At 43.2% G+C, this 25,632-nt stretch overlaps 1 protein-coding gene across 1 annotated transcript in view; it reads left to right on the top strand.

The window, feature by feature from the left end:
- LOC111975543 (zinc finger protein GLIS1-like) overlaps positions 1-25,632 on the top strand; it is a 130,071-nt gene that overhangs the window by 1,519 nt on the left and 102,920 nt on the right. The gene's annotated exons all lie outside the window — the stretch shown is intronic.

Below are 25,632 nucleotides of genomic sequence, written 5' to 3'. Positions count from 1 at the left end.
TCCTTCCAGCCCTTATTGTCATTTCCTTCCAGCCCTTTTGTCATTCCTTCCAGCCCTTATTGTCATTCCTTCCAAGCCCTTATTGTCATTCCTTCCAGCCCTTATTGTCATTCCTTCCAGCCCTTATTGTCATTCCTTCCAGCCCTTATTGTCATTCCTTCCAGCCCTTATTGTCATTCCTTCCAGCCCATCCATCTGGTTACTCTGAAATTGTGCCAGAGTTTCTAGTTGGCTACATATGGAGTCTTTATAAGTGCACTGCTCTTTGATAAAGCGGTGGGGCCCTACTGTATATTTAGTTGACAGATCTGTGTTTGCAGTTGTGGATTCTACTGTTGATAACAACCTCATTAATTAAGTGCAGAGGTCACTGATGTATAGTCTTGCCAATTTCATAAAGAGCACCACAATCAAAGTCATCTCAGCAACACAGCGCAGCCCCGTGAAGATATTAAAGGGATACATGTGAAGGGACAGCCAGAGAATGGAGCACTTTGACTTCTCCTCTGTGGATCATCAACAGATGTGACTGCACTCACTTTAGGGAAAGTGCTTCATTGAACACGTTCTGTATGAGGACAGATTGAGGTGGACAGATGCGGACATCTCTGGAGTATATGAGCGGATACCATTTTATTGAGCTGTTACAGATAACATACTGTAATTGGATAGGTACAAACTAACTTCAATAGACAAATTGAATAGAACATTATTTATGTAGCCTATTAGCACAAGTTTATTTTAAGAAATTCATTTTAAGCGTAAATGTAATAGTAGATATTTTAAGATGAAATGCCATTTGTTTGGTGAATTACCTAAAAATAGTTTGAATTTAAGCATCATTGAGATTAATAAACATTCCTCAAGGCTTTTCTATAATCTAATTTGTAACCTCCTCACTCAGGTTTATTAACGAACATTAAATTGTTTAAAAAAAAATTCCCCCTTTAATTATTGGATATTGTGAACTGGGATGAATGCAGGTAGTGCTTCATGATGTAGAGGTATTATGCGGCAAATATCTTGTCTGTGACTTAAATACTTGTGTTAGCGCCTATGTCTAACCCCTAAAACGTTCGCTCAGTGGGCTAACATGTCGATGGTGAGTTGTGCAGATGGTCTGGGTTTGATACTCTGCCGTTAGTTACACACACATACCGTCTGCTTCAAATCTACGTCAACCATACAGTATTATTTGTAGTTTCTTTCTGTCATGCTTTGAAGATAGAATTATATTTTTATCCTTTTCATCATTCAGAAATATAGATTTTATAGAATTTGTTGAACTGAAAAATTTCTGTTGTTTTGTTTGATATTCCCATTTTTTCAATCATAAATTATTTTTGACTGTGAATCCTGCACAGGCCGTGAGTGCAGTGACTAGTCTTCAGACCCTTTCATACCCGTGTCTTGAAATAACGGTCAGATATATACAGTCAGGTCCAAAATGATTGGCGCCTTTGATAAAGATGAGCAAAAAAGACTGTATAAAATAAGTAATACAAATACTGAGCTATATCTAATATTGTATGCTGAATTTAAATMTAAAAAAATTCTGCTTATGCATCCTTATTTCAACACCAAAATCACCAGTGGTGTATGTGGCTAAAGAGCTCTATTTTCATATCATCTGACTATAGCACCAGTTTCAATCCAAGTGCCAGTGCCGTTTAGCAAAATCCAGGTTTTTACATTTGTTGGATGACATGAAAATAGAACTCTTTGGTGTTGAAATAAGGAGGCATAAGCAGAATATAATCCCATACCTACTGTAAAATAAAACACTAATAACGATGTTTTAAGTGAGAAGTAGGCATTAGTCAGAGGCCGAAAAATAAAGGAAATTCACATGAGCACCACAATGCCTKCTCCACCCATGCTCTACCAAGGTTTTCCAGCACTACAGTAGCAATGTTGATCTATTGTACTTCAAACAATGTGTATGCAGGTTGCTTAGGATTCAAGCCAGGTTACTTAGTGTTTGGAGTAACGTTAGCTAATGTTAACGTTAGATGAGCAATGCCCATTACATGTATTATACATTAGCAGTGTGGCAATTTCCCAAAGTTTGGTGTTGACTATGAACTTTACTTAGCTAGCTAGCTAGCTGTGCTTTTTGGAAGAATGTGGGAGATATTTTCAACATTGAGTTGTCCCGGTGCATCGCAATCTGTCCATYCAGCTAATGTTACAGTCTTGTTGGCTTTTAGCTAACTAGCTAATGTTACTGGCTAATGTTAGTTGGTTAGCTAATTGGCAATAGCGGCTAAGGACATTCGCTATCTTGTTTGTGCTTATGTGGTTGTGTTCTGATTACACGCAAGTTTCAAGGCCAACAGTTTACACAGATAACTTCAACCATGTGAAATAGCTAGCTTCCTTTGCTTGTAGTTTGCCTCTCATCCAACTGGTGTTAGCTAGCTACTAGCGCTATTTCTGTGCAACCCAAGTGCTTTGGCCTGATTTTAGAACTCTGAGATTCAGCTGAAAAGATGTTAGCATTGTCAGAAATGCTACAAAAAAGGTAGCACATCATTGGTTCTTTTAGGACAGAAATGAGCATGTGAGAGCGATAAATGATACATTTAATCAAAACAGTTTCCCCTACAAACATATTCAGTCCGAAAGGTGGCAAGTCTAATGGTCACTTTATGGATGCTGTAGTCTCGTCCTTACTGATGCCTAGATATTCAGCTAGGTCAGGGCAAGAAATTGTATTTTTTTTCCTAATGCCAATGACCCAATTCGGTATGTGGTTCTTGGTAATGGCCAGATGGCTCATGACGAGAGGCTGGGAGTGTGTTGTGTACCTCCAATCAAGTTGATTTGCTAATTTTCATCGACATTGGTGTCATATTGGCATAGATATGACAGTAGGGAGATTGGAATTTAACATTGAGCTTCAACCAATGCATACAGTATTCTATTTTAATATGGTGGTGGATCTTTGATGTTATGGGGCTATTTTGCTTTCCCTGGTCCTGGGGCCCTTGTTAAGGTCAATGGCATCATGAACTTTATCCAGTACCAGGGTGTCCTAGCCAAAGACCTGGTAGCCTCTGCCAAGAGGCTAAAAATTGGCCGCAAGTGGATCTTCTAGCYAGACAATAACCCCAAGCACACATCAAAATCCACTTTTTTTTTTTTTWATTGACCACAAAATCAATATTTTGCAATGATAATCTCAGTCTCRGGACTTGAACCCCATTGAAAACCTGTGGTTTGATTTGAAGAGGGCAGTCCATAAGCGCAGACAAAGGATATCAAGGATGTGGAAAGATTCTGTATGGAGGAATGGTCGAACAAAATCTTTATCTGAGCAATTGTATTAGTATAATATATTATAATTGTCACAAAACATTTCATACAATACGGCTTATTATTAGTATTACTTTTTGCTCGTCTTTATCAAGGGTGCCCATAATTGTATATAGACAGACACCATTGTATACCGACCCGGATTATGTGGGGGGGGGGAAAGCCTGGTCTACTTTACATCCTGTTGAGAAGATATTATATTATGTTGTTGTTGTGCAGCAGAGAGAGGGCAGATGTAATTACTCCCTCATCCTAAATTATGATGATACAAAACCCACTTTTATATTAGCATTCATCCTTTAACAAAAAGAGGCTCAAAGGATTTGATTATTGTTCTTCCTGGCCAAACACAAACCATATGTRTCTGAATGTGTCTCAGCATTTATGAGGACTGACTCCTCTGAGCTGAGCACCGTTGTGCCCTCACCATCGTCCCAGACCAACATGAATCATTACATTTTTTTTTTTACGATGCTTTTGTACTGGATTTGTTGTTGTGAATGTGGGAATGCAAGATATGCTGTGGAGGAAGTTATGGTCTGTGTGGATGAATATTCAGGAGATAATTTATAGTCCTTTTTTCATTTTCTTGAAAGACATTCAGATGATTATTCAGTGTTGTGGATTTAGAAATATTTATGAAAGGTAAACATGCATATACATTTTTTTTTCTTGCTTCAGCTGTCCGAAGGTATTTTTTATAGCAGACAAAAATATGTTCCGAAGTAATAACAGCGATTGAGTTCTTTGTTTGGGGTAAAGTTTTGTGGAATAGTTTCACGTATTTTTTTTGTCTTAACACAGTTCAGCCTCTTTCCTAGGGTAGTGCCTCAGCCCTAATCCCTATGCTCACGTTGTGGTGTGTTTTACAGTACTGAATCTATAGACAGTACATGTAAATGATCTATAGGGCTCATCAGGCTTTAGTATCATGCTTCATTTCAGCCTAATCATTCGCCTGTCTCTGGATGAGACTATAGGGTCTCACGTGGAATGTTGGACCATTATTTTAGATTTATGCCATAGATAGCCTGGACTCAACAGATGAGGAACTTCTCTCTGTGCGGAGTTGAGACAATGGTTTTAGAGTAAAGAGCATACATTTATCAAACATTTATTCAGAGAAAGTGAACTTTTCGGCCCTGCCTTTAGTAATATTGTATGTCTTTTATACAAGAAAGGAAACTTTACATGTAATGATAGAAGAATATGGCCAATTTCTTTCCAGGCAAAAGGCTTCATCAGAAGAGTTGTAGAGACAACAATGCGAACCACGTGAAACCATKAAAAATGTCCATGCCTTAATCTCGTGTCGAAGCCTTAATTGTTTTAAGATGATCATGCCATGGATCATTTAGCTATTTGATTTAGAATTTTAGGACCCCTGTAGGTATCCCCCCAAAAAATATTTACAAATGATTTGATGAAACATTGAATTTGGCCTTAATGTTATTAGCCCATAGAAACACGTTGAATAACAGATTCATACATGGAKAAACAGATAGTCAAAAATAAATCAAATGTAAGAATGTTTTGAAGTGTTTGTCCTATGTCTGAGAGATATAAGAAAGAGTCGGATGTGAAGGATTTACTTCAGACACCYGACAAGGCCCAAATCCCCGTCATTCGCAAGAAGAAGAAGAGACAGAGATATAGGGGACGTAGGTCGGGGTGCCTTGTAAGGATCCTGACGGCGAGTGTGAAATCCGCCTCTACCATCCGTCCTATTAGCCAACGTGCAATCATTGGATAATAAACTGGATGAGTTCCGATCAAGACTATCCTACCAACTGAACATTAATAACTGTGATATCTTATGTTTCACAGAGTCGTGGCTGAACGATGACATAGATAGCATACAGCTGGCTGGGTTTTCGGTGAATCAGCAAGATAGAACAGCTGCCTCCGGTAATACAAGGAGTGGCGGTCTGTGTCTATTTGACAATAACAGCTGGTGCACAAAATCTAATATTAAGGAAGTCTCTAGGTTTTGCTCGCCTGAGGTAGAGTATATCATGATAAGCTGTAGACCACACTATTTACCAAGAGAGTTTTCATCTATATTTTTTCGTAGCTGTCTATTTACCTCCACAAACCGATGCTGGCACTAAGACCMRACTCAACAAGCTGTATAAGGCCATAAGCAAACTAGAAAATGCTCATCCAGAGGTGGCACTCCTAGTGGCCGGGGACTTTAATGCAGGGAAACTTAAATCCATTTTACCTCATTTCTACCAGCATGTTACATGTACAACCAGAGAGAAAAACTCTAGACCACCTTTACTCCACACACAGAGACGTGTACAAAGCTCTCCCTCGCCCTCCATTTGGCAAATCTGACCATATCCCTGATTCTTGCTAACAACGCCAGTTCATACACTTAATGCTGAATACTCCCTCTAGCTAGCTAGCTAACTTGTAGTGAAGTTCTAGCTAATGCACAAATTCGTTTTCATGATATCTGTTCTGCCGTGATTAGTGCGCTGAGTTCTACAGCACAGCCGACTCTTTCTTCTCTGCGACGTTATTGCGTTGGCCAAATGTTACAAAGTAGCGAGGGACAGTGCCAGCTGTCAGAGTCAGATAAATGCAAAATTCTGAGAACAATCCCCTTAACTTTGGTGCCGTACAACTTCATCAACAAGCTGGCAAACGTATGGCCATTGAAACCAGTTAGCACTAGGCTGCTAGCTGGAGTACATTTGCTCAGTTAATCGAGCATCATTTGCCATAGTAGCCAGTGCGTAATAGCTACTGAGAGCGGAGTGATTTTCAGTAGTAGTGCACTATTTAGCGAGTAGGCTGAGATTTGGGACAGAGCCATAGAATCTCCGGCAACATTGGCCAAGCCAGGAGAAACTTTAATAAGGTATCAAATTAAATAAAAAATACAAGCTTAAAAAACATGATCATGAGGAGGCCATTTGTCTATGCTAGATAATATTGTATTTGCTGGTGGGCACTGATATGTATAGTGCAGTAGCCCCAAGGTAGGCTACACTGCAGATTAACTGCTGTTTCCTTTGTTAAMGGTATTGCCACTGACTGAGTACACTACCATACCTGAAGCAATACCTGGCCTGCCTCCCTGAAATTCCCATAGAAGGTTCTGTAGACAATACACCAGGATTCCATAGACCAACAAAGTATACAGATCTCATGCAAATCTTTTTACTCCCTGCGACTATAATATCTGTTTCAATTTGAACATTTAACATCATCATCATTTTTGATTACAATTCTTTTTCTAAAGGTTTACAACAACTAGGGTTGGACTTAAGGGACCTAGCTATTGAAACAAAACCYGTAACTGGAGTTTGGGGATTCGAATAAAGATTGTGCTGCACAAAAAGAAGATAATATATCTATCTCATTTCACTTCAAACATTTCTTATGGCATAACAACACACTTTTCTTTGAATATCCCCAATCCCACTTAGCGGTTTTGATGAAATAAGGCCTTTAGTCTAAGCCATATTTGTTATTATCTTTGGCTGCTGGGCCGGTCCATTCTGCTAGTGCGGAGGAAGGAGTCACTATTGATTCAAACCCGTTCAGCTCTATCTCACTGTCTCTCACTCTGGGTCTCCCCTCCAGAGCCCATATGGATCATTCCATATGGAACACATCAGGAATTCAACACACCAATCACATCTCAGTGTCTCTGACTAAATCCCCATTATGTGACAGTTCGGTTCAATTTGGCTCTCAGGCATTTAGAGTCGATGTCCGAGCGGAAATCTAATCGGCATAATAATAAAAAAATCCCCATCAAAATCTTTTTTTTTAAAGGTAGGGATATCTTGTTTTTTTTATGGGCTGCGTCTCAAGCCACCACATCCACTGATATCAGCCTTCCGCGTCTGCGGTGGAAGGTGGCAGAACTAGAGTGGTGTTTGTCAGACCAGGAGACATCCCGAAAATCGGTCTTCTCACAAAAATGTCTGTATCATCCGAAAGGTTTCCGTTTTGCTCTGCGACCCCCCCCCCCCACTTCTGTCTGCAGCATCTGAATGGTTTTGGCTACAATATAATAGCTGAGACTCTCACAAACACGGTGTTCTCCGTTTTCCTCTAAGTCCCCCAAAAGTGTCAATGGACTGGTCTGAAGGTAACCCGGTACCGGGCAAAAAAAATGATGGATGTGAATAGGGAAGTATACGGTGTCGAGGTCGAGTAAGGGTGGAAAGAACATCCGCAGTGAGAATTTTCAACACGAAGTCACAATCACAACACAATCAGAACGAACGGGAACTATCACGCTGGGAAGATTGTACATGACATACGGCATTGTCTCAAGTCAGATGGCGTCACTCATACGCAATGCTTGTCCTCAAAGATCGGTTTTGTAAGCCTTGGAACTCATCTAAAAAACTCTAGATTTTTCTCATTCGCCTAACACTGGTTCCTAATTCTGACTAGAGCCTCATGGGCCCTGGTCAAAAAGGTAGTGCATATATAGGAATAGGGTGCCATGTGATGCAGTTATGAGCTTATTTGAGGAAAATGTTTTATTAGAGCGGAGTGCTGGAATCCTACGCTTTCTCAGATAGAGACCGGTCTGTCTGTTTATTCAGCTCGTGAAAAGATGAGAATCGACTTTGGAATGAGTCTGTGAGGCAGCTATGACCAACACACACACACACACCACACACACCACACACACACACCAAACACACAACACACACACACCACACCACACACACACCACACACACACACACACACACACACAACACACACACCACACAGTTGATTCACACCACAACTCTCATGAAGTGGCATTGGCACCATGTAGAATTCCCCATAACTGACTTAGTTACTTGTGTTTTGGCTCCTGATTGAGAGTGATAATCTGAGTGTTTATGGGAAACAGTCAAACATTATTCCCCATGCTTTTAGTTGCTACTGTACATAGAACAGTGCTGCTGTTCTTTACCATCTATTTCATCTCTGTTCTCTGTGCTGGACTCCAATGTAAGATGCTTGCATAACACAACACCAAGGTTGTTTCTCAAATGGCACCCTATTCCTATATAGTGCACTTCTTCAAATGTTTGCACTATATAGGGATTGTAATAGGTGCTTTGGTCAAAAGAAGTGTACTGTAAGGTGCCAGTCGGAACGCAACCCAAGTGTTGTTATGCACGCAACACACACACTATCCCCCACCACACACAAAACCACTGACTCCTTTTTGCCAGGAGTCCAGCGCCAGCCCACGTCTCTCACAGTGTGTGAGTCACATGACAGCCATGAGGCGTGGGTAAATGTGATGGTGCTTCGCGGACGTTGGGACGGAGGTGTGTAATGTTTGCAGTATGTTCCATTGATTCATAACGCCAGGGTTGATGATGGCTCTGTTGCGGTATTCCAGTAAAAATCTGAAGTCAGACCTGAGAAAAGGAGAGGAGGGAATGTTCACTGATGGAATGAAGCACTTCCTTAGTCATCAGAGATAGGAGAGAGAGACACACTAGAGGAGAGAGAGAGAGAGAGAGAGAGAACAGAGGAGAGAAGAGAGAGGGAAGAGAAAAGAGGAGGGAGAGATATAGAGAAGGAGAGAGAGAGAGAGAGATGGGAAGAGAAATAGGAGAGAGGAAGAGATAAGAGAGAGAGAGAGGGAAGATAAGAGAGAGAGAGAACACAGAGAGAGAGGGAGAGATGAGAGAGGGAGAGATATGAGAGAGAAGACACAAGAGAGAGAGGGAGGATAATAGAGAGAGAGAAGAAGAGGAGAGAAAGAGAGAGAAGAGAGAGAGAGGAAGAGTAGAGAGAGAGGAAGAAAAAGAGAGAGAGAGACAAGAGAGAGAGAGAGGAGAGAGAGATAATAGAGAGAGGACACAGAAGAAGAGAGAGGAAAGAGATAGAGAGAAGAAGACACAAGAGGGAAGAGATAATAGAGAGAGAGGGAAGAGATAATAGAGAAGAGGGAAGAGATAATAGAGAGCGAGGGAAAGAGATAATAAAGAGAAGGGAAGAGAGTAATAGAGAGAAGAGGGAAGAGAACAGAGGAGAGAGAGAGAACACAGAAAGAGAGACGGAAGAGAAATAGAGAGAGAGGGAGAAGAGATACAGAGAGAGAGAGACACAGAGAGAGAGGAGAAGAGATAATAGAGAAGAGGGAAGAGAAATAAAGAGAGAGGGAAGAGCTAGAAGAAGAGACACACAGAGAGAGAGAGGGAAGAGATAATAGAGAGAGACACACACAGAGAGAGAGGGAAGAGATAATAGAGGGAGAGACACAGAGAGAGAGGGAAGAGATACTAGAGGGAGAGAGCGTACGAGAGAGACACAGACCGACAGAGAGAGAGAGAGAGAAAGAAGACAGAGAGAGAGAGAGAGAAAGAAAGAGAGGGAGAACACCCTGATTCTGGCAGTAGAGTGGGTTGAATCTCTTCAGTCACACAAAGGTGTCCCAGGAATACTCATGACGTTTGTGGAAATAAGAGCTGATCGGAGATGGAACTAGGTAACGGGTGTTGCGTCAGCTTTGCTGAGGTTGTTTTAAAGACCCTGAGATGTTTATTGGTGTGAGGTTATGTAGTGACAGAGCATTTCCTCTTGAGTGTCCTCTGAAAAAGCAACTGTGACACAACCATCGGGAAACACACCTACGCAAGAATGTGCGCGCACAAACACACGTATGTGAGCGAGCACACACACGCACACACCGGGCACACACACGGACAAACACACACACACACACACCAACTCACACCATCAGATATGACTTGAAACATTTTTTATATGGTTTGTGCTGAAGATGTAGTGAAACACTTTGTACTGCATGTTTCTTTTTCAAATAACAGCAGTTCTCTCACCAATGAGGTTTTCACTTGTTTCACTGTTCTGTGAGTAAACTAGTACAGAATGTATTGTCTTTTGGTGAATCCTCTCCTCAAAGTTATTATATTAGTGTGGTATGACTGGCATGTCACACTAACCAAAGGCATCCTGACMTTCCAGAGCCAGAGCACTCTGCCAATGTAGCCCCAACAGTCATTCTGCAAAAATCTGATCTGGTTTGAATGAGTGTCGAAATATCTTTGGAACACCAGAGGAATTGTGCGTTGGACCTTGGTTTAATCGAAGAAAAACAGCATTGGCTCAGATATGTCATCATGAAATGTATTTTTAGCATGAACTTTGCCTTGAGAATCACTCATAAAGTTTCACCCACACGTTCCTCCTTTTTTCGGCTCTTGATATGGCGGATTAAATTCCTCCTTTATGTGAAATGGATCTGATTGTTTTGCCTGAACTCTTTCACTGACTCTTAGCTGAGATGATTCTCTCTCTCTCTCTCTCTCTCTCTCTCTCTCTCTCTCTCTCTCTCTCTCTCTCTACATCTCCTCTCTCTTTCTCTCTCTGTGCCAGGGGAGGCATTACATGCCTCTAGCTAACCACGCGTCCATAGAGCCTGTATTACTCATGCATTTTCAGACGACAGCGACTGCGTCTCCCGGACCCTTCCCGTGTATGACTTTAGCGCCCAGGTTTTTTTTTGATTTACATGTCGGCTGTGGCACTTGCTGTTCTTGGCTCACCTCTGCCTTGTTTCATCAAAGAGGGGGGGGAAAAAATCTGCTGGCTCTGCGGCAGTTCGATAGGCTGTGCTTAGCAGAGGCCCGCGGAAGATGGATGGGTCCAAAGGCTGACGGAGATACCGGTCATCAGGGCCTTGTTTCACTTGACCCTTGACCTCCTCCCTCCCCGGGGCCAGGCTGATAAAAAGTACTGCGCTGAGTCGGTGGGTCAGCTTCGTTCTCTTCTATTGAAGATGTGGCTAAGTAATCACCCGGTGCTGCTCTTGTGCTCCAGAATATGCCTTATATCTAAGCTGGTACTTACCTGTAGTTACTGGTATGAGCAAATGTAGCTTTTGAGGCCAAACCTATTGCAACAGCAACTCGCTCTCCCTTCCAATGTACAGTACAATAACAGTACACAGTCTCTTGTGGATAGTGTCTGAAACCAACGGCCCTAGCTTTTACAAGGCTGGGRATGTCACCGACTAATCACCAAGCCAATCAGCCATTGGCTTCATCTGAGTGGTCAAAAASAGAACGGGCAAACATGATGCTTGCAGAGCTGTTTTATGCCTTCATTAGCGAAGGGGAGGAATCAGCCAAAAGGCTCAGTTTTATCCTCTCTGTTGTTCGCTGTGCGTCTGTGCCAGGAAGCTGCCATGGGGCAGTGCCCACTGAGCGGACGACGCGATTGGCTGGCTCGGCCCCAGAGGACTATGAAAGACATTATAAAGTCTAATAGTGCAGTTTATATATTTTATTACTGCTCGTTAATAAAYGCCCAGCGTTCTGGAAGAATTAGTTATTCTCTAGTCCTGGGTAATCCAATCCAGCCCTGCTGCAATATTAAATGACACTCCCAAGCTTTCCCCTGCCTGGACTAATAACCGCACATGAGCAAGCACTGAATTAAGTTTGTTTAGAGAAAAAACACTTTGCTTCTTTCGCAATGCTCGTGAACGATGTGGGCTGTCATCCATCATAAACCGAAGAAAGACAAATTGTGTTACTGTACCTTGCTACTTTTGACTTGTACGTTCAGAAGAGTGCTGTGTGTTAAGCGTTTTTCAAGATAGAGATGTGTCTATATCCTCTCATAATATTTAGGGAAATTAGAAACGTAATGATTGATTGCGCAATAGAATAAGAAAAATAGCCTATGTTTTAATTCTGTACGTTGCTTGCCTGCTTTACGGTAATGTGCAGTTATGAGGCATTCATCTCAGTTTTGTCCGCCTGTCAACATGTGTTTGGGGCAAAGGTTTTGGATTCCTTTGTTGTTCTCTCCAATTTAAGAACAGGGTTCACTTTGACAACTTGTTTGACACCACACCAAGGCTACAACGTTGTCCGTGCCAAAGCGTCAATCCAACCGATGAGGCTGTGTAAAGACAACAGGCCCTATTCAATCAAAACGGGTTACAGGTCTCKGAGGAAAAACTAAAACAACATTCTGCTCCAAGAGAGCATGTTTAAATTAACGTGCTGCCCAGTTTTTTTTCGCTTCTTACAGTGAAGATTGCATTTGAATTCATGAAATAAATAAAACAATCTCGCATTGCTTGCAGTCTCGCAATATGGATACTGTTTTTGACTTCGACCAGTTTTACTCGATGAGAGTCCAATGGCAAGACTTCAGACACATAACATACTTAAAGATGGAATATTGAAAATGGTATTAATTCAGGCAGATGCACAAATATCTTCTCTCTCTTACGCACGCACGCACGCACGCACGCACGCACGCACGCACGCACACACACACACACACACACACACACACACACACACACACACACACACACACACACACACACTTAACATATAGTAACTTTGAAACTTTGAACTATACAGGTGTCAGTGCCTCTCATTTAGTCCTCACTGTAATACACTAATCATATCCCAGACATACTAGTAGACCATATGCCGGGAGGAAGTGGAGTATTACTGGGACGTGGGGTGACGGTGGTTCCCTGTCCAGGTTAATCCACCAGCATGGTTGAACTGGGACTAGGAACTGACTGAGAAACCCAGCCCAACACATGGGTTGCGTCCCAAATGGTACCCCGTTCCCTATATGGTGCACTACGTAGGGAATGGGGTACCATTTGAGACATGGCCTGGGATGTTAATAAAGTTTGGAGGCTCCGTGCCAGTGCTGTGATTACCCGGTACGCTTTGGGTTATTTAGACAGACTTCAATTAGATTTGAAATGAGAGGCCGCTGTTGGGATGGTTAATATTGTAGGGGAAAGATGCCACAATGTGATAAGGACATGCCATTTCCCACGATGGGCTTCTTCTGCCTTTTCTCCCGCCTTAATGCTGTAGATTGTCTTCGCTCTCCTACCTGTCTGGGACCTAGAGGAAGAGACTGGTTTCGTCCCAAATGGCACCCTCTATTGTACTCTACGTTTGACCAGAGCCCTGTGGGTAGTGCACTAAATAGGGAATAGGGTGCCATTTGGGACGGACTCTTAGAGACTCTCTTCATATCCCTATTTATGCTTATAACTTATTTTCTTTCTTATTTTTTGTCTGCATTTTGCCGACATCCAGCTCCCAGAATAACTAACCTAGTGATATAGGGCGGCAGGTAGCCTAGCGGTTAGCGCGTTGGGCCAGGAACCAAAAGGTCGCTGGTTCGTGCCGACGAGTTGAAAAATCGGGGCACTTAATCCTAATTTGCTCCAGGGGCGCCGTACTACTATGGCTGACCCTGTAAAACAAAACATGTCACTGCACATATCCAGTGAATGTGACAATAAAACTAAAAAACTAAAATAATTCTATCCACTTTAATTAAGAAGATTATGTTTCTGAGGTTTGTCAGATGTTATTTCAATCTTAGTGTTCTGTGGACTTCTGACCAAACTCATTTGAGATCATGACTTAGGTCTTTTTAGCTTCTACACTGATGTTGCTGACTGCTCTCCCAGAGATGTTTGCCTGATCTCGCCCTCTGGAGCTGGAAACCACATCTCACAGATGAGCTGCTGTCTCGTTCCAGACGTTTCCACTGGAATAGGAGAGGCATCATCGCATCACTCATCTGTTTGACTCATTCTATTTACTCTGTCTCAGTAAGAGCTCTAGGGCTTGCCCAATGTTGCTTTTCTATGTCATCAATTTCTGTCTGACACAAGCCGACCTGCCCCGGCCAATGGAAAGTGTTTAGTAAGATTAAAGCTGCTATATAATTTAATCAACTTCTTAATATCAAAGATTAACCTCAAATGATAAACCCCATTGAAATCCATGATTAATCTCCTAGTCAGTCTCCTTGTAAATGTGCATTGGGTGAGTTTGCACCCCGAGTTTGCACCCCGCGTCACCCCGATTTTGKACCGCCACCTCTTCACTTACATGTTAAACCTTTTCCCCCCAAGGCTCAGCAGTCCGTTTATATAAAAAGCTACTTAATGCAAACATCATGTTAGACACTTAGGATCTCTTAGGGGGTTATACTGTTGGCAGTTACAGGAGCGAGCTGGGTTTAACAAGTACGGACCAGAGCTGAAGTCGGGTGCACAGTGGGGGAACCGGAGACCGACAGATACATGAACACAGAATGTGACTGGAGTGGTATGTGCGTGCGTGCGTTTCTGTGTGTGTATACGTGTATGTGCACCAGTGTGTACACAACACTATATGTGCTTCTGATTGGAAGTAGAAGAAAAACATATCTGACTGAGCCGAGCTTTGAAACAGAGCTTAATCCCACGCGGGGGGGGGGGGGGGGGGGGGGGGGGGCTCATTGGGGCTGCAGCCAACATGGAAAAGCAAAACAATCTCACTCTAGTAAGAACCAGGTCATTAGAGTGTCCTAGCTGGCCTGACGTTTATGGCCTTTCCCCCAGCTCTGCGCTGTACTCAGCATTTACGACAGAGCCACGGCCCATCGAGAGAAGCTATGCCATATAACTGATTTGCTGGCATTCTCAGGATCGACATAGAATGGACGCGTAGCTCACAAGGCTCCCATTTAAAGGTACACGCAACAGGAAGCAATTCTTATATATCACTTTGAGTTTTTGACAAGAATATTTGGGAGAAACGTCTGGCCTTGGCCCCAGTATGGGCTCTAGGCTGATCATAGGATTGGGGAAGGGGAGCTGGGTAGTTTTCGTTGTTCTTTTTCAATCTGTTTATTTCACTTTTGCCCTTAAAAACTCAGCGTGCAGCATAGTTGACTAATACTGATCAAAAGCCATATCAGCCTCTTTGAGCTTGTATCGACAGTGATCTAATAGGGTTGCGTTTCAAATTGAAATGAAGTTAGGCAGCTCTGAGCCTCTGACAGCCAGGTGCTGAGTAGCTGGCTCCGAGCACGCAGCGGCGGCCAATTGGAAAATGCTTTGCAGAATTTATCTGCACCCTTTTCCCTTGACAAATTATTGTATTATTTCCGCACAGTTGGTTTTCATTTAGTCTTTTGGCTATTGGCTAATGATTAGGTTAAGAGCATGTGGGCCATTCCCCTTGTTGAACAGCTCGTACATACCCTAACTGGGGCTAGTCAAATCAAAAACATTCAATCTGACCAAAACATGCAATGTTACCGACGTAAATGCCTTGCGTTCTGAAAAACAAACAGAAAACTACTCCTGTAAACAAAAGTCAATCATGACAGCATTTATCAATCACAACTACAGTACAACACCCACACTCCACCAGGCCCTCTATGGCATGACATTGGCATTGACTGTCAAACTAGGCGACCAGACCTGAAGACCTAGCCTCCTGTAAGGTCATCCCCCCCACTGTCACTACATACCCTTAATTACATTACAGACCTGTGCCTCATGTATCACACAGGCAGACGGCCTGTGTAACTGCCTAACTGGCCTGCCACAGATGGGAAGAGAAGATAGGATCTGGGAGTTACTCACCACCGCCGCCTTCCCTTGTCTGCATGCCTGCTCTGCTGCACTTCTCCTGACCTGGGACTCAGTACACCGGCCTAGGCCACTAATATTTTACAAATGCTAGGAGTCTCCACGACCGGGCCCTCTCAGATGCCTTAGTCAAAACAGTTGTGAACGCTTGGCGCTCCTGAACGAGTGTATGCATAGCTGCTTGAGACAGGGCCTAATTCAAACAGTGGCTAACTAACAAATACCTGCTGCTTTGCTCGGCAGCGGTACCCAGCCAGGCTCATTGGGAACGATCCATCGAGTGTGACAGGGTGTTTGTTGTTCCCGTGGGGGAACACATAGGCCTACTGTGTCGCAGTGGTTCAGAGATGGTGGGGAGTCGATGCCTGAGATTGAGACATCGAAGGTGCGTAGTCGATATATAGCCCTGGCGCAAGAGATTTGAATTTTTTTGCATTTTGAAACAACTACGGTGATTCGGAAAGACTAAATGTGGATCTAAGTGTTGACTGTGTCTTGAGATGACTGCGACAACTCATGACAACTCTAATACCAGCCCTCAACCGTGTGGCTAACATTTCCCTTAACTGATATAGATAGAATCAGTGGATTACATGGCAGCTTGCTTGACACTTGACATTGAACGAAACTCCACATGCACTGTAATCCCAAAGTCAATGGATCGCCTAATTTTCCCGAGAGATTACATGACAGCGACTTCCTACGACAATCTACAATATAATTAAGACAAACTTTTTATCGGAAGATGTGGGTTTGAATTAGATGATAAAATACAGACATTTTTGTCTCGTCTAAGGTTTCATTGTTGCCTCTCTCCGTCTCTTGAAGAAAAGCCCCTTATGGTTTCTTAGATGGACATGTTTCACATTCCACATGAGTAGAATGCTGCCAACCACACGTCTTTCATCTTTAAGAGGACTCGTATTCATGTCTTTTCATACGCTCTCTTTGTTTACATGGGGTTAGCCACATCTTCAGAATACTCAGTGTCCTAATCATCTCCATACAGTTTAGGCTCCTCTAGCAACCTGGTCTTAAAGCATTTCGTATTATTCTGTACGTAAATCCGAGACACTCATTTTAGTATTATATGTTACGTTTTGTATGGTATGTAATCATTTCTAGAAGTCCATCACCCATTTCGTATGATATGTTACAAATTACAATTTGTATTATGTGTTACGAATTTGCAAAACATACAATATGTTGCAAATTTGCAAATGTAGGATATGTTATTCAGCTAGGTGGCTAATGTTAGGGCTAAGCTTAAGGTTACGTTTAGGAGTTTGGTTAAAGGATTAAGGTTAGGGTCAGGAGAAGGGTTAGCTAAACCGGTTAAGGTTAGGGTTAGTTGAAGGGTTAGCTAAAGGGGTTAAGGTTAGGGTTAGGGGAAGGGTTAGCTAAGTAGTTACAGAGTAGCTAAAAATAAGTAAGTAGTTGAAAAGTTGCTATTAGCTAAAATGCTAAAGTTGTCTGTGATGAGATTCGAACTCGTGACCAATCACTCTACTTTCGTTTTTGCCTTAAGTAACTAACTGTCTTATGTAATCATACCAAACGTAACATATCATGGAGTGGATGGAGTGTAAATGGAGTGTCTCGGATTTACGTACAGAATAATACGAAAATGCTCTGACACCAGGTTGCCTCTCCAGGCACAAACAGAGTAGAGCTGTTTTAAGAGATTTGCGAAGCCAATGCTCAACACTTTGAATAAAGCATAACTGTTTACACTTGAAGTTGATTGCCTCTATAGAATTGACAGAATATTCTAATTACATTTGGGTATAGCTCTATTAAACTGGGCATAAGCATTACAAGTGAAACAGGCTGTTCTGTGCATTTAAAAAAGAAAAATTGTCCCTTCAATTGGTTTTGGAAGAAATCTAGGCGAAGAGTGGAATTATTAAAGTCTTTAGAGTTTGTTTTATTTATCAAATTCATCTGTCATGTTTTTTTTGTTCTTTGTTATTTTGATGCACATAGTGATATCGGATTACAAATCATTCACATGGTGTATTGGTTTCCAACTAAACTACAAGCATGTGTCTCTATATGGGTAAATGTTTCAGGGGTTTGGGTGTACTTTATTCTGGGAACAATAAATCTTTTGTGATTTGGAGAATAACAATCATTATTGTTTTCTGAATTTTGCTTTGGACTCCAACTAGCAACACCTGCCGCGACTATAAACTAAACGGGACAATGAACTATGTATTTAATAAGTGCATATTTTGAAAGCAGGTTAGCCTAGCCAGAGCCATATCCCTGTAAAGCAAAGTGGTCTGGAGAAGGGTGTAATCAAAGAAACGTTTCGTGTTTACCCTGAAAACCGCAATTTGAGTGAAAGTCGACTCTTGTTAGCCATGTTGTAGATAGCATTAGCAGTTGATCTAAATGCCCATTTAGTTACGCAGACCTCATTTTACATGTACAGTCCTGTTACAATCCTATCATTGGACATGAAGCCCTTTCTAACCTGGCCACTGTAAAGTCTTCCACAGGCCTCATGAGCTGTGGGGCATGAAACGAGTCCAGTAAGAGAGAGAGAGAGAGAGAGAGAGCGAGAGAGGCAGAGCGTAAGGATATGTACACTCCTCGCTGCCAAGGTACACTGATTTAAGAGCACAAAACGAGTTGCACCGTAAACCCAGCATTTTTTCTCCATGTTTGTGTCAGGGATGATGTAACATGGCGAGAATTCATATTTCACATCAAATTTCGCTTTTAAGATCATTTTCTCCCTCATTTTTTATGCGTAAGGAAACAAACATTTGCATTTCAAAGTTCTTCAAATAAAAATAAATGAAAAGCAAACCCTTTTATAGGCTTGGAGTCTATATTGGAAAACAGTTCAGGGACGAAATGAATATTTTTTTTATAGTTCGTATAAAGTCCTTCWCAATGAATGCCAGGTTATGTGAAAAACTTGAGCCTCAAGCCCTTAGAGAATCCCTCCTAATTCAGCCTTTAAACATCATGGCCCATGCAGCGCCAACAACACAGATGGCAAGGACGGAGTGATTCATTTAATAAAGAAGAATGATTTCTTTATTTCTCATCATTATCGTCTACTTATGCTGCCTTTCGCCACAAAACCAATCGCAAACCGATCCAATTGCGGTTAAAGGCCAGAATTTCCTTTGTGTTTCCTCCRATCTGCACCTGGGTAGGTGAAAGCGATGGTGAATCCCAAACCACCCCCYCGCCCTACCAACTCGCTCGGAGGGCCCTCTATTGTCACGTGTTGTTGACGAAACTCCGAGGGGAGGGATACTTTGAMAGAGTGGCGATGGGATCAATAAACCTGGGACACACTCCTGACTTAAATGATGCAATTCATGTTCCACGTTRAAATAATTAAACAAGCATGAAATTCTAATGAACAAATCCCTCCTGTCGTTTTACAAGATATAAACCTAAGTAACAGTTAAACATTTAATTTAGGAGGTATTTCATCTGTTACACGTGTCAGGTGTTGAAATCAGACATAAACAAATGCACATGACATATAKTTAGGCACACTTCTCCATTCTGTAGTACGAAATTACGTTAACTCAAAACATATCGCAGTGCATGTCGGGATAACACGTCGCTCTGAAGCCTGCAGCCTTGCTGGCTCGGTCAAAGTGGCCATCTGAGGATCTAATTAGCTCATACACCCTTGATAATTTTCACTCCCTCAGCTTTGGGACACTTGTGCAAAGGGCAGAGGCACACGTGAATGCGCAAATGGAGGGCCGAGGGGATAGGGGAAGGGGGTGATTTGGGATTCATCCCTAGGTGGCCGACAAAATGGCCGACATTCTTCTTTGCCAAGTGGTAGACTTGTTTCTATGGGAGAGTCTCAATTGGTAATTAATAATCAGTCCTCTCCGCCTTGACCTGGAAACCGATAAGTGGTCGAGTGGTTGGAGAGTCTCAATTCGTTAGTACTGTAGGCTCCTCGATAGCTTCCTTTCGCTGAGGATACTCATGAGTATCCTTTTGGTGCCTGGCGTGGAAGTGTTTGAAAATCCGCCACAGCCCCTTTGAATCAGCTGTTGTTTTCTCAAAGGAGAAAAGCATGCACACATTTAAAAATMATATGCTAATGATCTCCTTTTATCTATAAAATGTCTTGCACAACTAGCTAAATTAGTTCTTTTTATGACTTTACACATTTATTTTGGGATTCCACTTCCACCCCTGTAAATATAATTTGCCTAATGATGCACAAATAGAGAAGAGGCTCATTTCATACAAGCACATTTGTTTCCACGTTCTCTCTCTCCTCGCCGCCTCTCCTCAATTACCGTTGACTTTCTTCAAAAGTAGGCAAGAAGAGGACCGGAGGAGAGAACCAATTGAGGCAGGCAAAACCAATTGAAATTCTCTCTATGTCCTGTCAGATGAACAAATAGGTGCGGCGATTGGGTGTTGAAAAGAGTGCTAAGMCAGTATTGAGACGCAGCCCAGGTTTAATCTCAGCATACTGGGACCCGATTCTCACCGCATCCGGTGGGAAGAGCGCTGTGAGAGCAAGAAGTAATAATAAAAGGCTTCTTATTACAGCCATTAAACAAGAGAAGGGAAAACACAGAGAGCTTGAATGCCTGGACATCCAAYTGTTTACACAGTGACAATATATTTGCTTGTAAATTCTTTGATGGTGGCCCTGTCTTTCCCTGTGCACTGGACTGCTGTTTGAATAAATAGCTTGTATATTAACCCCTCACCATGCAAGATTGAATGTGTTTCCATAGGTGTCATTCGGTACCGTATTTTATTTTTTATTGGCCCCACGTCGGCCAACCCCCAGAAACACCAGGGTTCCTAAGTCATGCCATCATTTCTCATGTGGTGGCCCATCATGGGTCCTTCCTGAGTTTGCCGTCAGATGAGTACTGGACTCAGACTGGTGCCCCCTCCCCCTCGTCCTACTCCTGCCTGTATTGTGAGACGCTGTTTGATGTGAGATGATATATAATGTCTGTTGGACCGTCTCTCTCAGGTTACCTGCAGGGGCCGGAGGAGGCCAGGGTGTGTGAGTGTGTGGGTGTGTGTGTGTTTATGTGTGCGTGTGCATGTGCGTGTGTGTATAAGGAGCTGAGATTCAGAGCAAAAACCTTTGGTGAGAAATAACTCCCCCCACAATAAAAGAGGGGAATCGTATTACTCACTTCCTTAGGTATATGTGGTTTGAAACTCAACACAGGTTTACACAGTGGAAAAGCGCAGGGGTACTCTTTTATTTATTCTGTGGCGTTATTAAGACTTATGATACTCTTGCGCCTTCGGTCCCACTAGGGAGGTCCCAAAAGTGGAGAGTCATGAAGAAAATGTTGTCATTTTTCCCAGCAGGCCTCTTGGCCGCCTTCCCAAAAGAGAATAATATTGATTGGTTGGATTCACAACAGCCGATTGATGTTTAACCACATCACCCAAGTGTTTGCCTGTGGGCCATTTCCTGAACTGACTGAGCAGATAGAGAAGAAGCATTGTCCAGGTACTGTACGGTGACAGTGTAACCGAGGGTATGCTGTACTGGACTGTAGGCCAACAGTACCCTCACACAACATGAAAGTGAATGGGATTAGGGCTGTGACATCTGTCTTGAGTTGTGAGATGACATTTGTTTTGAGGATAGGCTGGGGGATTTAGTTCCTATGTTTGCAGATCAGTTTACTGTACTCTCTGAAACCCGAGGGCATGGAAAATGGCGACATGAAACAATACCAATAATCAAATCAAAATACAAGCTTCCCCTCTCTGCCTCTGCTGTCAAAGCAAATTGTGCATTTACAAAAAAAATAACTCATTCCTCCCCAAAGAGAAACATTATGCGGCAAAGTCCTTCCCTAATCATCTTGATGACCCAATATAGCCTACTCATTGAGCATTCTGTCTCAACCCTAGCCGGAAACATTAAACCCAAAGCAATTACAATGCATGCTTTGAACGTATCCTAAAAAGATTCCTCATCCACTAAAACAATCATAAAACAATAGGAAGTGAAATATGATTCCGTCTCTCGTTTGCGGTGTAAACATCTGGTTTTTAATAACGAGTATCCCCTCTGAGAATAAACAGAAGGTTTATGTACTGTGTAGGTAACAAACTAATACTTTTCAAATGTATTCCATTTAAAAGCAATATAATTACCACCACTTAAATCCAACCCCTCATTTGGACCGTGGTCAGTCGGACCAGCGAGGGAATTTCCCCCTGACTCCACGTTRCTCCACGCAGTCAGCTAAACATTAGTTCATTTCTCCCTACGTCCCTTCAAACCGTTAAAAAATATACAATAATTGCTGCCAATTGATTACTTGTTTTACAGAAGTCCTATAAATCTTRCCTCATGTCAAACGGTAATCAATGGCAGACACGCGGTGAGCGGCTAGCGTAAAGAAGATCCATAAGATGTGCTCAGGCGCGTCTACTACTCTCCGGGTTACTCTCATGTTTTGCGGTCGAGTTTGGCCAATGTCGTTTAGGGGGAATTTCCTGCCATCTGTGTTCAATCGAATTCTCACAGATTTGGGCTTGCTTGTAAATATTAGAAATTGGCTGAGGCTGGGTGGACCGTAGCATGCCGCTGTGTTGCGTTGGAACACTATCACTATCAGCCAGTTGAGTTGAGTCAAACTGTGAACATGATGTTGGCTGAGGTTTGGGATCGGCTAACAAAGCTCTGTTAATCTGAACTGAGAGACAAGAGCAGGATGTGCTGCTCTGAGGGCTCAGAGTCCCAGGTCTGTGTGACAAAGAGGAAACGTTATCTGTCACAGTGTACTTTTGCGTACTGTTTGTCATACTATAGGAATGCTTAGACGCAACTCTACAACTCATGTGCTTCACAATTGTCACTTGGGATCTGTGGTACAAGTGAAGGGAACCATTATAAAGATATAAATATGAGTCAACCCGTGTTTGACAAAATAAATGTAAAGAAAATGATCAGTTTTCAGCAGGTCAGTACGGTAATTGTGACAAATAGAGCTACATGCTGATGTTTGACAACTGGATAAGATTTAACATACGTTTCACAGGGAATACAACAGTGTTTTTATATGGTTTTAGCGGGCGCAGAGAGAGACTGAGGCCTATTGTTCTAGAGGAAAGCTCTGTTTCTGCGCAAACTTTGTCTTGTTTATTTTTCACAGCAGATTTATATACAGTGGTTATTCTCATGAGCGATTGTAGAAGGGCACACACACACACACACACACACACACACACACACACACACACACCACAATGCACACACGGCTGCATTGCTCACACTTGAAAGTGTGCACACGCACTGAGACACACACACACACACACACAACCACAACCATTAAAAATTCTAAGGCTGTGGTTGGGACACACACACACAGCACACACACACACACACACACACACACCACACACACACACACACACACCACCCACACACACACACCACACACACACACACACACACACACACACACACACACACACAACACACACACCACACACACACACACACACACACCAAAACCATTAAAATTCTAAACACATTTCAAATCATCTCCAACAGTAAAATCCAAGATGGTTTCCACGTGGAAGCAAGTGGAAATATACTATTTCAAATGAAATTCAAATTTAAAGTGAAATGTTAAGTGTTGTTTTTTGTGAAGCCAGGCAGTGTGGTGGATGCTTTTGACACTGGTCAGACCCGCCACACTCCTCCATCACTACATCACTCTGTCACTATTTACTGCAGCTGCCTTCCCTAACAGGCGGACCTCTTGTTTTGCTTTGAACCGCGTCCTGACCAAACCTGGGTTCAAATACTCTTTGAAATCATTTCTGGGCTAAATTGAGCTTGCCTGGCCCAATCGAACAAATGAATAGCCTTAAAAGGGCAAGCTCCTACTGTTTGCCAGATCTAAAGCAGGCTAGCGCAAACGCTAAAAGTATTTGCAAGATGTCAAGTAGTATTTGAATCCAGGTTTGACCCTAGCTTGGCTTAGTCCTGGCTCTGTGTCGCTCACCTCGTAAAGGCGTCTGTCACCCGGCCAGCGCGCTCCTTCATGTCTGGTTCTCAGTGCCATCACAAAAACACACACACACCACACACACACACACACACACACACACACACACACACACACACACACACACACACACACACACACACACCACACACACAACCACACACACACACACACACACACACACACACACACACACACACACACACACACACACACACACCACACAGACAGACAGCACATCCTCTCAGGAGTCAGTCAGGACACCAGTCGATTACACCATCCTGCTGTGGCTGCAGACAGATGGAGACCTGGTTGTGAGTAGTGAGTGACATGACCTCGGTTGACTTAGCTTAGCTACTAAGACTCAGACTAAGACTTTTCGAGTTTAGATACTGTCTGGCTGGATAGATTCACATTGACTGAAGTCATTCAGTTTGAGGATAGCTGGACGGTTGAACTTGGATTTGGGATAATGGTTACATTCCCTTGTGTTGGCAAGAGGACACATGGCTTCCTAGTGTGGACCATCTGAGTACAGAGACTCAGGGAGATCCTTACTACGAGAAGCTGGTTTTGGGGACAGTGGACTTGACAGACAGATGGAGGATGGAGGTACTGTCAAGGTGTCTTGCATGCCGTTCACAAGTTTCAATTAATAGCTAACGGTGTATGAGCCTCAGTTACTCACCTGAACACTTGTACTGATATTAGATCGCATCCCAAAATGGCACCCTATTCCCTACGTAGTGCACTACTTTTGACCAAGGCCCATAGCGCTCTGGTCGAAAGTGGTGCACTGTATAAGGAATAGGGTGCGATTTGGGACGTAGAGCCTGCTGTGTTGATGAAGATGTGGAGCAGTCCGGTATATCTGGTATAGCTGCCCATGGACAGGTTACACACTGAACACACATCTCACCCTTATCACATGACACGCACCCACATGTCCCCTGTGTGGGGAGACTACTGGGCACCAACAGTGACATTGTGTGACCACCAGGTGGTGACATGCACAAGTGTAAAGTTGTAATTACAACAAAGGAGAACAACAGAGAACTGTGATTGGCTGTGGGCTGGTAGAGGAGAGCCCTGTCATTGGTGATGGAGTTTAATCAGGACTGGCCACTCAGTTTATAAGAGCACTAATGGATATGTAATTTGGGTGTGGCTTGGGGTTGGGGGGATGTGGGAGGGTAAGGTTGTGTGTCTCCCTGTACGTGCGTGTGCGTGCGTGTGCGTGTGCGTGTGTGTGTGTGTGTGCGTGCGTGCCTGTGTGTGTGTGTATGAAACTGCAGCCTTTTGTAATGTTTTCTCCAGTATGTGGGCTTTGATTTACAGTGACCTCTTGTGTTGTCCGCGCCATGCGGTGAACTCATTGGGTTGTGGTAGGGATGAGGATGCAATCATTGGGCTGCAGGCTGCGGGCTAGAGTCTGGGGCTGGAGCCTGACGACTGGGGACTGGAGATTGGGGGTGGAGCCTGGGGACTGGAGTCTGGGGGATGGAGCCTGGGGACTGGGGACTGGAGTTTGGGGCTGGAGCCTGGGGACTGGAGTCTGGGGGATGGAGCCTGGGGACTGGGGACTGGGGGATGGAGCCTGGGGACTGGAGTCTGGGGACTGGAGCCTGGGGACTGGAGTCTGGGGACTGGAAGCCTGGGACGCGGTGGTGCGTTTACTGGCGGCTGTTTGTTTGTTTTCAGACTGCGGTAGCCCTGCTCTGTTTAGAAAAGCTGGTGTCTGTTTCCTCTGTAATGCTGGGGACCCATTCATTCATCTGACCACTGTTATATCAATCTGCCTCTGGACACTACCAATTCTAATGGCCACAGACTGCTAAGGAGAACTCTGTTAGGGAAGCATTGTAATGCATTTTAG

This window comes from Salvelinus sp. IW2-2015, linkage group LG16, assembly GCF_002910315.2.
Source record: "Salvelinus sp. IW2-2015 linkage group LG16, ASM291031v2, whole genome shotgun sequence".
Classification (NCBI taxonomy): Eukaryota; Metazoa; Chordata; class Actinopteri; order Salmoniformes; family Salmonidae; genus Salvelinus; species Salvelinus sp. IW2-2015.
Note: the sequence above shows the minus strand (reverse complement) of the source record. Positions and strands in the feature narration are given on the sequence as shown.